Source organism: Aethalodelphis obliquidens, unplaced genomic scaffold (assembly GCF_003676395.1).
Source record: "Aethalodelphis obliquidens isolate GAN/ISIS:26980383/991018 unplaced genomic scaffold, ASM367639v1 scaffold39, whole genome shotgun sequence".
NCBI classification, from domain to species: Eukaryota; Metazoa; Chordata; class Mammalia; order Artiodactyla; family Delphinidae; genus Aethalodelphis; species Aethalodelphis obliquidens.
In genome coordinates this window covers 2959825-2972016 of record NW_020837983.1, presented here as the reverse complement: position 1 = coordinate 2972016, position 12192 = coordinate 2959825, and the positions used below count along the sequence as shown (strand labels likewise).

The following is a 12192-nucleotide window of genomic DNA, read 5'->3' as shown; positions in this document are numbered from 1 at the left end:
GAAGTTAAATTTGAAGTACATAAGTACATACAATTGGCTGATGTAAGTATAATTTACTTGTCAATGTAACAGTCCTTAAAAAGATCACAAAATCAGGAGGTTATGAACTATTACACTAAGGTTGAGTTATAATATTCTTTCTAGACATTAGCAGAGTAAATTGAAATGAATGAAGCAAAGAAATGTACAATGTGGATTAGGGAGAGGGATGGACTGGGAATTTGGGGTTGGTAGATAGATGCAAACTATTACATTTAGAATGGATAAACAACAAGGTCCTACTGTATAGGACAGGGAACTATTTCTAATCTCCTAGGATAAACCATAATGGAAAAGAATATTTTTTAAAACGTCTATGTGTGTAAAACTGAGTCACTTTGCTGTACAGCAGAGATTGGCACAACACTGTAAATCAGTTATACTTCAATTAAAAAAAAGAGAAATGTACGGATGTGAAAAAAAAAGATGAAGAAAAAGTAAAATGTAATACAGGAAGAATAAGCTAGTTGAAAATATCAAAGCAAAATAGCCAGACTGCAGTGAGAAATGAATTCTTTGGTGTGATGTATCCATTATCTGATTTTGGATTTAAATACAAAGTAAAAATATGAAAAAAGCTTTGACATCATAATGTATTCTCTTTGCAGATATCTGAATTGATTCTTACATGATATGATAAATATCTGTGAATAAAAAACCCACATGGCTTCTAGTTTTATCTCCTCAGCCAGTTATTAACGAATCTTTTCTAAAGTCCAACATTAAATGGATACCAAAAAACCTAGCTTCATTTATTTTACTCTGAATGACATTTAATAACTTTAAAGTTTTTTTAACATGAAGACTTTTCTTATACTTTTGTTTAAATGCTATTTGATTTTACTTTATCTTATTAAACACCCTTAGTACACCCTTAATGTGTCTATGTATTTTTTGCCTTCTTTTTAAGTGATTTATTGAATTGATTTCTTTCTTTTTTTTTTTTTCTTTTTTGTATTGAAGTAGAGTTAACTGCCAATCTTATATTAGTTTTGGGTGTACAAAGCTGTGATTCCATACTTTTATAGATTATGAAAAATACAAAGTTATTACCCTATTACTATGTGTTTTACACTATATCCTTCTGACTTATTTATTTTATAACTGATAGGTTGAAATTCTTAGACCCTTCACCGATTTCACACATCTGCTCACCCATTACCCTCTGGCAACTACTAGATTTTTCTCTGTGTCTGTGAATCTCTTTCTGTTTTATTATATTTGTTTGTTTTGTTTTTCAATTTCCACATATAAATGAAAACATACAGTATTTGTCTTTCTCTGTGTGACTTATTTCACATAAATAAGGCCCTTTAGGCCCATCCGTGTTGTCAAAAATGGTAAACTTTCATTATTTTTTATGGCTAATAGTAACCACATCTTCTTTATTTATTCATCTGTCAATGGACACTTAGGTTGCATCCATATTGTGGCTATTGTATTGAATAAATATTGCTAAAATGAACATAGGAGTGCATTATCGTTTCAAATTAGTGTTTTCATTTTTCAGATAAATACCCAGGAGTGGAATTCCTGGTTTGTATGGCAGTTCTATTTCTTTGTTTGTTTCAACTGTCACTTTATTGCAAGATGGTTGAATTAATTAAAAATTTAAACTATAACTTGATAATCTTTAGTCCAGTACCAAATTTCATTCAAAGCAAACTGCTTATTCAGAAGTGATCATGGAACAATTCAATGCAGAGCAAGAAGGATGAGAGAAACATCTTACTGGCCAATAGACTGTTTTATTTCTCGCATTATATGAAACTCAAACTTTTCATTTTTAAGAAAGATCAACTCTAACTTCAGTAGACAGCGATATACAAAGATTCTGTCACATAGGCTAGTTTCCATTTAGTCAGTCAACTATTTCTAGCTCTCTCAGTTGGGATAGATGCATTTACAGAACTGGCTGTGCTTTAGCCTTCTTTGCGAGCAGCTTTAGATGTGCAATGCACTTGTCAATTGTCTCCTTCTCCTCCTGTGCATAGATGCTCTGCACCACATGTTTCTCCACCCAGTCTATCATGTGCTCTTGTTCCTTTTGATGCATCATATTCTGCACAGAGATATGATAGTCCAGGCGATTCTTTATCTCCTTGTATACTCTATGCAACCGTTCCCATTAAGTAACCTCCAAGGCCATAGCAATGTTATTCCTTTGGACATCAAAAAGGTAATGGAGCTTTTGAACCAGTGCCTACTCTGACTTCTTCAGATCAATCGCATCCTGGATTTGTTTGATGGAAGACTGTTTTGCCTCTTCCAGTTGGGCAATTTTTTGCTCATTGAGTTTATCAGCAAATTCCCCAATAGAGGCACCATATTTTTTAACTACATAGACAAGCAATCCTATTGTTGATATGGTTGAGAAAGTCTCTGGAGTTATCACGTATATTTCTTTGGAGAGTAAATATAAGATAAGCCCAGTTCTGAGCACATAGGTTACTGTTACACCAGTTTCAGGATAAAGGAACTGGAAGAACTCCTCAGGGATCAGCCCAAAATGAACTTTTTCTCCATATTCAGGAAGAGGTGGTACAGAGGCAAGACTTGGTGGCCCTGTATGAAAGATCCTTGTTGCCTGTAATACCCCTGGACTGAGGAGGGCTGCACTCTTCAGAGAGGGGACTGCTGCAGTGGCAGCAGAAAGTACCACCAGGTAGCATCTACACAGCAGCAGTCTTGGTGCCCCAGTAACAGTTCTATTATTAATTTTTGAGGAAACTCCATAATGTTTTCACAATTGAGTATGATGTTAGCTGTAGGGTTGTCATAAATGGACTTTATTATATTGATGTATGTACCCTCTATACAATTTTTGTTGAGAGTTTTTTTTTTATCATGAAGGGATGTTGAATTTTATCAAATGCTTTTTCTGCATTTATTTAGATGATCATGTGATTTTTATCCTTTGTTTTGTTAATATGGTGTATTGCATTGATTGATTTGTGGATATTGCACCATCCTTGCATCTCTGAAATAAATCCCACTTGGTGACATATGAATCTTTTAATGTATTGTTGAATTTGGTTTGCTAATATTTTGTTGAAAATGTTTGCATCTATGTTCATCAGGGATACTGGCCTGTGATTTCTTTCTCTTTTTTTTTGGTAGGGTCTTTGGTTTTATTATCAAGGTAATGCTGGATTTGTAGAATGAGTTTGGGACTTCCCTGGTGGTGCAGTGGTTAAGAATCCATCTGCCAGTGCAGGGGACATGGCTTTGAGCCCTGGTCCTAGAAGATCCCACATGCTGTGGAGCAACTAAGCCTATGTGCCACAACTACAGAGCCTCCACTCTAGAGCCCATGAACCATAACTACTGAGCCTGTGTGCCACAAATACTGAAGACAGTGGTCCTAGCACCCTTGCTCCACAATAAGAGAAGCCACATGATGAGAAGCCCTCACACCACAACAAAGAGTAGCCCCCACTCGCCACAACTAGAGAAAGCCCCTGTGCAGCAACAAAGAACCAAAGCAGCCAAAATATAAATAAATAAAGAAAAGAAAATTTAAAAATATATATTATTTTAAAAATTATATGTTTGAAAAAAAAAGAATGAGTTGGAAGTGTTCCCTCCTCTTCAATTTTTTAGAATTAGGTTGAGAAAAATATGTGTTAACTCTTCTCTTTAAATGTTTGGTAGATCTCCTGTGAAGCCATCTGGTTCTGAACTTTGGTTTATTGGGAATTTTTTGATTACTGATTCAATTTCAATACTAGATTTTCTATTTTTTCCTGATTCAGTTATGGAAGATTGTATGTTTCTAGAAATGTATCCATTTCTTCTAGGTTGTCCAATTCAATGGCATATAACTGTTGGTAGTATTTTCTTATGACTGTATTTCTGTGACATCAGTTGTAACTCCTCTTTCATTTCTAATTTTCTTTGCATTCTCTTTTTTTTTCTTGATATGAATCTGACTAAAGATTCATCAATTTTGTTTACCTTTTCAAAGAATCGGCTGTTAGTTTCATTGGCCTTTTCTATTGTTTTTGGTCTCTATTTTATTTATTTCCACTCTGATCTCTATTATTTCCTTTCTTCTACTAACTTTGGGCTTTGTTTTTTGTTTGTTTGTTTTTTTCTAATTTCTTTAAGTGTAAATTTAAGTTGTTTATTTGAGATTTTTTCTTGTTTCTTGAAGTAGGCTTGTATAGCTACAAACTTCCTTATTAAAACTGCTTTTGCTGCATCCTATAGATTTTGGAAAGTTGTGTTTCTATTTTCATTCATCTCAAGGTATTTTTGATTTTCTCTTTTATTTCTTCATTGACCCATTTGTTTTTTAGTAGCATGCTGTTTAGTCTCCAAGTGTTTGAGGTTTTTGCCAGTTTGCTTCCTGATATTGATTTCTACTTTCATAACATTGTTGTTGGAAAAGATGCTTGATATGATTTTAATCTTCTTAAATTTATTGAGACTTGTTTTGTGGCCTAGCATGTGATCTGTCCTGGAGTATCTTCCATGTGTGCTTGAATAGAATGCATGTTCTGCTGTTTTGGGTGGAATGTTCTGTAGATGTCTATTAAGTCCATCCGATCTAATGTGTCACTTAAGGTCAATGTTTCCTTATTGAGTTTCTGTCTGCATGATTTATCCATTTTTGTAAGTGGAGTATTAAAGTCTCCTGTTATTATTACATACTTTCAATTTCTCCCTTTATGTCTGTTAATATTTGCTTTATGTATTTAGATGCTCCTGTATTATGTCCATATATGTTTACAAATGCTATATCCTCTTTATGGATTGACCTCTTTATCATGATGTAATGCCCTTTTGTCTTTTGTTATAGCCTTTGTTTTAAAGTTTACATTGTCTGATAGGAGTATTGCTACCCCAGCTAGCTTTCTTTTAATTTCCATTTACATACAATATCTTTTTATATCCCCTCACTTTCAGTCCATGTGTGTGTTTAGCTCTTAAGTGAGTCTCTCGTAGGCAGCATATAGATGGGTCTTCTTTTTTATCCATTCAGCTACCCTGTGTCATTTGATTGGGGCATTTAGTCCATTTACATTTAAAGTGATTATCAAAAAGTGTGTATTTATTGACCTTTTGTTACTTGTTTTCTGATTGTTTTTGCAGTTCTTCTCTGTTCTTTTCTTCTCTTTTTAACCTCTTCCCTTGTGATTTGATGATTTTCTTTAATGTCATGTTTGGGCTCCTTTCTCTTTTTGTGTGTGTAGGTATTGTAGGTTTTTGGGTTTTTGTTACCATGAGGTATGTTTATATCTATATGTAGATTTTAAAAATATATATACGCATATGTAAATATACATATATATTTAAGCCAATAGTTGTTTAAATTCAACACATTCTAAATGCTCTACATTTTTTACTCCCGCATCCAACTTTTATGTTTTTATATCATATTTTACGTCTTCTTATGTATCCTGTAACTGCTTACTGCAGTTATAGTGATTTTATGACTTTTGTCTTTTAATCTTCCTACTAGCTTTTTATGTGGTTCATCTACTGCCTTTGCTATATATTTGCTTTTACCGACAAGATATTTTTCCTTTGCATATAAACATATTTCTTATTATGGCCTATTATTTTCCACTTAAAGAAGATTCTTTAACATTTCTTGTAAGGCCAGTTTAGTAGTGATGAACTCTTAGTTTTTCTTGTCTGGGAAACTCTTATCTCTCTTTAATTCTGAATGATAACCTTGCCTGAATGATATCCTGGTTGTAGGTATTTTTCCTTTCAGTATTTTAACTATATCATGCCATTCCCTTTTGGCCAGCAAAGTTTCTGCTGAAAAATCAGCTGATTGCCTTAAGGAGTTCCTTTGTATGTGACTCTTTGTTTTTCTCTTGCTGCCTTTAAAATTCTCTCTTTAACTTTAAATTTTTCCATTTAAATTATGATATGTCTTGGTGTGGATGTCTTTGGGTTCATCTTGTTTGGGACTCTCTGTGCTTCCTGGACCTGGATGTCTGTTTCCTAGTGCAGGTTAGGGAAATTGTTCACCATTAAGTCATCTTATATATTTTCTTCCCCTTTCTCTCTCTCTTCTCTTTCTGGAACTACTGTATGTGAATGTTAATATTCTTGATGTTGTCCCTAAAGTCCCTTAAACTATCCTCATTTTTTCAAATTTTCTTTGTACTGTTCTGATTGGGTGATTTCTGCTATTCTCTCTTCCAGGCTGCTTATGCATTTTTCTGTATCATTTAATCTGCTGTTGATTACCACTAACCTATTTTTCATTTTACTTATTGTATTTTTCAACTTTGATAAGTACTTTTTAAAAATTTTTCTGTTGAAATTCTCACTGTGTTCCTCAATTCTTCTTCCAAGTCAGTGAATATTTTTGTAGCAGTTTCTTTGAACTCTTTATCAGGTAAATTACTTATGTCCATATCATTAGTCCCCCCTGCCCCCCTCCCAGGGGATTTATCTTGCTCTTTCACTTGGAACATATTCCTGTTTTCTAATTTTGTTTGACTTTTTGTGTTTTTCTCTATAAATTAGACAAAACAGTTACCTGTCCCAGTCTTGAAGATATGTCCTTGTGTAGGAGCATTGCTATGTACACTGAGTGTGTCTGGTGGCTTTAGAAAGAGTGCTGGAGCTAAAGGAAGCCCCAGCTGAGGCCTTTTCTGGTGCATGCCAAGGCCACCACCTTGGTGTGTCTGGGGAAGAGATCTGGAGCTGGAGGGGTTAAAGCCAAAGCCTGGCACAGGCTGGGGCTTCTCCTGGGGTGCACCCAGGGTTGCTGCCTTGATGGAAGGTGACTAGAGCCAAAGCCCAGCATCAGCTGGGGCTTTTCCCAGAGTGTGCTGGGAGCCACTACTTTGGCAGTGGTGTTGGAGCCAGAGCCTACTGTGGGCTGGGGTGCATGCTGGAATAGCCATGGAAGGCTGGCTAGAGTGTCAAGCACTTTTCAATCTGATTCCTGTGTGCTGGGACTCAGAGCAAGTAAATTTGTGTGTGTGCCCTTTAAGAGTAGATTCTTAGTTTTCTACAGTCCTCTGGCTCTCCTGGTCCTAAGCCCTGCTTGTTTTCAAAACCATTTAGAGGGGAGTTGTCTTTCATGTACTGATCCCAGGGCTAGGGTGCCCATAGTGGACTCTAACCTCTCACTCCTTAGGGAGGACCTCCAAGTTTGAGATATCTCCTTTCACTTTGTGTTGCCTACTGGGGGTATAGGTCTTGACTAAATTCCTTCTCTTCCCCTCTTACCTGTCTCAGTGTTTTTTTTTTTATATATATATATATATCCTTAATTGTAGAATAGCCATTCTGCTAGTCTTTAGATCATTCTCAGAGAGACTTTTTATATACTTACTTGTAGTTTTGATGTGTCAAAACTAGGAGGAGGTGAGCTCACAGTCTTCCTTCTCTACCATCTTGATCCTGCCTCAGTGTGTCTATGTTGAAATGCTAGGAGGACTACTTAATTACTTTATTAAGCTCCTTTTCTCAGAAAAAAAGTCCTATTACATTGTATTTAGTTTCCCACTGTAAATTTGTCCCCAAATTCTCTCTTTCCTAGTATTTACGTTCTAGTATGTAAGACACAGGATACAAAGTTATTTTTCAACATTTTGAGTTTGTCCTGTTCTAAACATGTAAAATAATGAGAGAACTTCATATCCCAACTACTTACCCAAGGAATACCCAAGATTTTGTTTCATCTGTTTGTTCAGCTATTGCTTTCATTGAGCCCTATCAGTTGTTTGGTTACCTGAAATCCTCTTACCAGCAACCTTATGACTTGATTGCTTGGTCAATCCCCTGAGTAAATTTAGGTGTATCGCCCAATGAGAAAATGATGCCTCCCTCATTCTCACCTAACAAAACAAGGAGTTATGCCAGTCCAAGTTATTGTAAATTGAGACAGGGTATAAAAAACCTGAAGTGATTCTAGCACCTAGAGATGGACTATCTGTCTTACCTTGAAGCCCTGAAACTTCTGAGTATTTTGCTTAGCTACAGAGGTTGTGGTCAGCACCATGGACTGTAGGCTGCTAATAACCCATATAATTTTTTTGCATATACAAATTACAGTCATTTGTAGAGTATTATAAAAATATTTTATTCTTTATGTTTAAAAACCTATAAATATATTGTTTGTTAGTATAAATATTTTATTATGAATTTGTTTTTTATGTTCAGCCTTTATATCCTGGAATCACTACAGCATAAACTATTATATAAACTCAGCTATATGGATCAACTATCCTTACCCAACTACTTGAAAATATCTAATGTACTGATGAATTTTATTTTAGGCTTTTCTCAAAACAGATTCAAATGTTATTTTCTACCTTTGCCAATCTTTGGACATTTTAGCATTACTGCTTTACAAGAATCGCCTTCATCTTAAATAGCTATAAATTATTAGCCCATTAATTGGATGTGATAAAGAACTTCCATTAGTTAAAAATATAAATCTTATTGACACAGGGACACAAGAATTATTCATTTGAATATTGCCAACTATTACCCTTCACACATACATCAGAAAGCTGTGTTCTCACTCTCTAATTTAAATGCAATTGATAATTAAAATGTAATCTTAAAGTGTGACCAGAATTTATATTTCTGTAAATTATTTAAGTCACAAACATCAGAGGACTATATAACTAAAACGGCATATATTTCACGCATTATGAATAAAAATTTATTTTTCCAGGTATCAGCAGAAAAAAAGCAAATATGTACTTTATACAGATGTAAATTAAAATCTAGCAATCCTTTCACCAAAGGACATGTCCGCAGGATATTTCAAATCATGAAGTGTGTGGGTACCCTCATTAACTCATGGGAATTAACCATCTGGCACATGATATCCCCACTGGTTTGAAAGAAAAATAGGTCTTTTTAAACAAAACGCTCTCCATTCAGTATGCAGAACAGTCATCAATAGAATACTCACTGTTGGGTTGAAACACAAGGAAATAAGATCTGGGGCATAGAACAAGTCATCCTTAAAAAGTTATTAGAATCTCAGTGACATTGATAAAAGACCACACAACAACATTTTGCCTAACCAAAGATTTGATGCTAAATAAGACAGCTGTATATGAAATAAAGGTTCTACTCACTACTACCTACAGGAGTTTATATTAACTATAATATAGTTATATTATAGTTAATATAAACTAACTGCTAACTATATAACTATCTGTGTACTTATACCTATAATAATATCTATATAGCTACTTATATGCCTGTGGTAGGATTCTATAGATTAACATCTGCTCCTTCCACCCATGGACCTAGCTTTGGAAAACTGTGCTCTGCTGATTGAACCTAAAATGTTCCTGTGCTAATAAGCAGTCCAATTTTATTTGAATCTCTCTGGTACTCCACTACCAACCAAAGCAGCAACCTAACTCTTTCTCACCCCAAATAAATGGAATAGGTAGAAATGTTTATAAATGTAAAATAATTTACCCTAAAATTCCCATATTAAGACACAGTGCACTGTAACTCTGAGTAATATGAATTATGGAATTTTATATACACTATTAATTAAAAACCACAAAAATTAAACATTTGCTCTATTACAAAACCAATTCTTATTGCTCTATAATAGGGAGTCACAGTAGGGGGATGTCATCATCTGTTTTATAAGCATTACTTGAGTGCCTCCTATGTATTCAAGCTTCCATTTTGAGGCTCAAAGAGAATATAAAAGAAGTAAAATATGTTGCCCAGGAATTTACTATGTAATTAGGGCAGAAACCTACACATATATGAGTCAACTTGGAAAAAAGTCTAAGGCTATATGGAAGTTTAAGAGAGTATATATTATGATAAAATAAAATACCAAAGTTTAAGTAAGGTAAACTTAATAAGCAAATGCTTCTTATACCCAGTGAACCCTAATATGAGCTTTGAAAGAAGTGGAGACTTTGGTTTGAAGGATAGAAAATACAAAGAATTATAAGAGAATAGGTAAGGACTGGAGGAGAGAAAATTACTTCCCTTGTTAGAATAGAAGACCCTGTAGGAAGAGTGAGATGTGAGTTGGGAAAAATACATTGGGTTTAATGGAGATCCTGATATCTGCATAATGGATTTGAAGAAATGGAAGTCACTGTAAATTCATGAGCCAAGTGGCACTGTGACAGAGAGCTCCTGGAAGCAATATACAAACTGGAGTCCAATAGAAAGAGACTGAATATAAAGGGCATGAGGACAAGGCAGTTCATATTTGATTTTATATAAATGGACAAGATCCCATGACTCCCAAACATTCACAGGGTAATCTGTGGAATAAACTACTTACCACGTGATCAGAAGGGAAAATAGGGAACATATAAGAGGAATTAAAAGACAGGCCTCTTCCCAACCTTGACTATCCTCACAGTACTTTCTTATTATTATATGAAAAGTCTACTTTTCACCCTGCTTTGAATGCTTAAATGAGCCCAGTATTTCAGTTAAGTCCTGAACCTCCAAAATTCATCTGGGTTCATATCACATTCCATCCTAGTTATACTACTCCTCCTTTCTTGGTTCCTTCAAACCCTCTCTCCATTTAGTGTGACTTTTCCAAACCCCACTTTCATTTTGAGTGTTTATGTTGGCTCTCATTCACTTACTGGCTCTCTGGATTAATACTCTGATTTTGATCTTACCATCCCAACTCTCACCTTAGAGCCTTTCCTCTAGTTGGAAGCCTCAACTTCTGAGCACCATACACACTTGAGATTGGGGTCCTTGTCTATTTTGTGCCCAATTATATCTTATATCTAGCTGGCTTTACACAAATAATTAAAATCTGAAGATTATAGCAAAAAGGGAATTTGGACTGTCTGTGATACCAAATCCACTTTTAAAAATATATTTATTTTATTAATCATTCTAGCCTCCTATGTCCTCAAACTAGAGAAGTTTTACATTGTTTCTGGAACCAAATTTACTAATCTACAGAGCTTCAGACAAAGCCCTCCACTTTTGGAATTCAGAGCAGTGTCTTATGATAATTCCTTCACAAGCTAAGATGTGGAAAGTTTGGTAACCACACAGAAGATTGAGTTTATCTTTACATTTACTTACTTGACACCTCATTTGGTGTAAATCTGAAGGACAGTTTCATAAAGAATATCACATGGCTCACTGTCCAAATTCCTAACAGAAGCTTCTTTAAGCGAGACTTCCTCCCCTTGCATTTTGTGCTTTACCTTGGAGAATTCCCCCCAAAACACTTACAAGATGAGATATATTTTAGGTACTGAAATATGTCAAGTCTTAACCCCAGGTGGTATGACAGTCATAGGCATTTCACAATTGAGAAAAGTCATGTATTTTTAATAATTTTGCTGGTGGCATTGTCTTTTCTTACTGTTTTTAGATTATTCTTTTCCCTCCCACTCACATTTCTATACCATTCTTTAACTCCAGTTTTAAAACAAAACACCACAACTTTTGAAAACACAGTTGAGAACATTTGACCACTTGGTACACAGAACTGCCTAGCAGTAGCCCCTCCCCACCCCCTTGCTAAACGTCCTAGATTGGGCATGAACTTTAAAACCTCAGGGGACTTCCTTGGTGGTCCGGTGGGTAAGACACAGCACTCCCAATGCAGGGGCACCAGATTTGATCCCTGGCTGGGGAACTAGATCCCACATATATACCACAAGTAAGAGCCCGCATGCTGCAACAAAGAGTCTGCATGCCACAACTAAGACCTGGCACAACCTAAATTAATAAAATAAAATCTCAGATACAGAGACAATTCTACCAGGTGTTGGTTGTTCTAGAGTGGATATAAAAAGCAGTGCTCTGAATACCACAGTAGAGGCAGGAATTTTGAAGGCTGAAAGCCTACCCTCCTTTATCAAATAATTCATTTATTCAACCACCACTTACTTGTACTTTTAAGAACCAAAAATATTTTTTTCCTGCAAGGTATTTTTTAAGACTTTAACTTTTAGAACAGTTTAAGGTTCACAGCAGTATTGAGCAGAAAGTATAGAGATTTCCCATACACCCTCTGCCCCAATCCATGCATGGCTTCCCCCATTATCAATATCCCCCACCAGATGTAGGTTTACAGATGTAGAAGGCCACTAAACCTACATCAACACATCTTTATTACCCAGAGTCCATAGTTTATATTAGGGTTTACTCTTGGTGTAGTACATTTTATGGGTTTAGACACATATATAGTAG

At 35.3% G+C, this 12192-nt stretch overlaps 1 pseudogene across 1 annotated transcript; it reads right to left on the bottom strand.

The window, feature by feature from the left end:
• Nucleotides 1-1605: 1605 nt before the first annotated feature.
• Nucleotides 1606-7722, bottom strand: LOC113633256 (ATP synthase F(0) complex subunit B1, mitochondrial pseudogene; annotated as a pseudogene). The gene is made up of 2 exons (XR_003438124.1): nucleotides 7670-7722; nucleotides 1606-2747 (listed from the first exon to the last, which is right to left on the bottom strand). The product of XR_003438124.1 is annotated as an ATP synthase F(0) complex subunit B1, mitochondrial pseudogene (transcript).
• Nucleotides 7723-12192: the final 4470 nt, after the last annotated feature.